We start from the raw sequence: 343 nt of genomic DNA, 5'->3' as shown, positions 1-343 counted from the left end.
ATAATTTAAACATGTATTATTATTATTATTATTATTATTATTATTAATACAATTCCTCCTAATTGCTAATAATAATAATAATAATAATAATAGTAACCAAGAACATGAATTACTAATTAATATTTAATTTCCTTGTTTATATTATTATTGTTGTTGTTTTTTTGTCATTCTTGTTTTTAATAATTAAGAAAATTCCTTCATTTTAATAATAATAATAATAATACTTAAGCACAATATTTTTGGATAAAGAATATTAATGAATAATAATAGTCATTTTTCTTTGATTATTCAATAATAATAATAATAATAATAATAATAATAATAATAATGATAAGTATTATTA

At 13.1% G+C, this 343-nt stretch overlaps 1 protein-coding gene across 3 annotated transcripts in view; it reads right to left on the bottom strand.

Moving 5' to 3' along the window:
- Window positions 1-343, bottom strand: part of LOC107719071 (potassium/sodium hyperpolarization-activated cyclic nucleotide-gated channel 1-like) — a 109,492-nt gene that overhangs the window by 39,948 nt on the left and 69,201 nt on the right. The window lies entirely within an intron of this gene.

This window comes from Sinocyclocheilus rhinocerous, unplaced genomic scaffold (genome assembly GCF_001515625.1).
Source record: "Sinocyclocheilus rhinocerous isolate Xijiao unplaced genomic scaffold, SAMN03320098_v1.1 scaffold663, whole genome shotgun sequence".
NCBI classification, from domain to species: Eukaryota; Metazoa; Chordata; class Actinopteri; order Cypriniformes; family Cyprinidae; genus Sinocyclocheilus; species Sinocyclocheilus rhinocerous.
The sequence above is the reverse complement of the archived record's forward strand: the minus strand, read 5'-3'. Positions and strand labels throughout refer to the sequence as shown.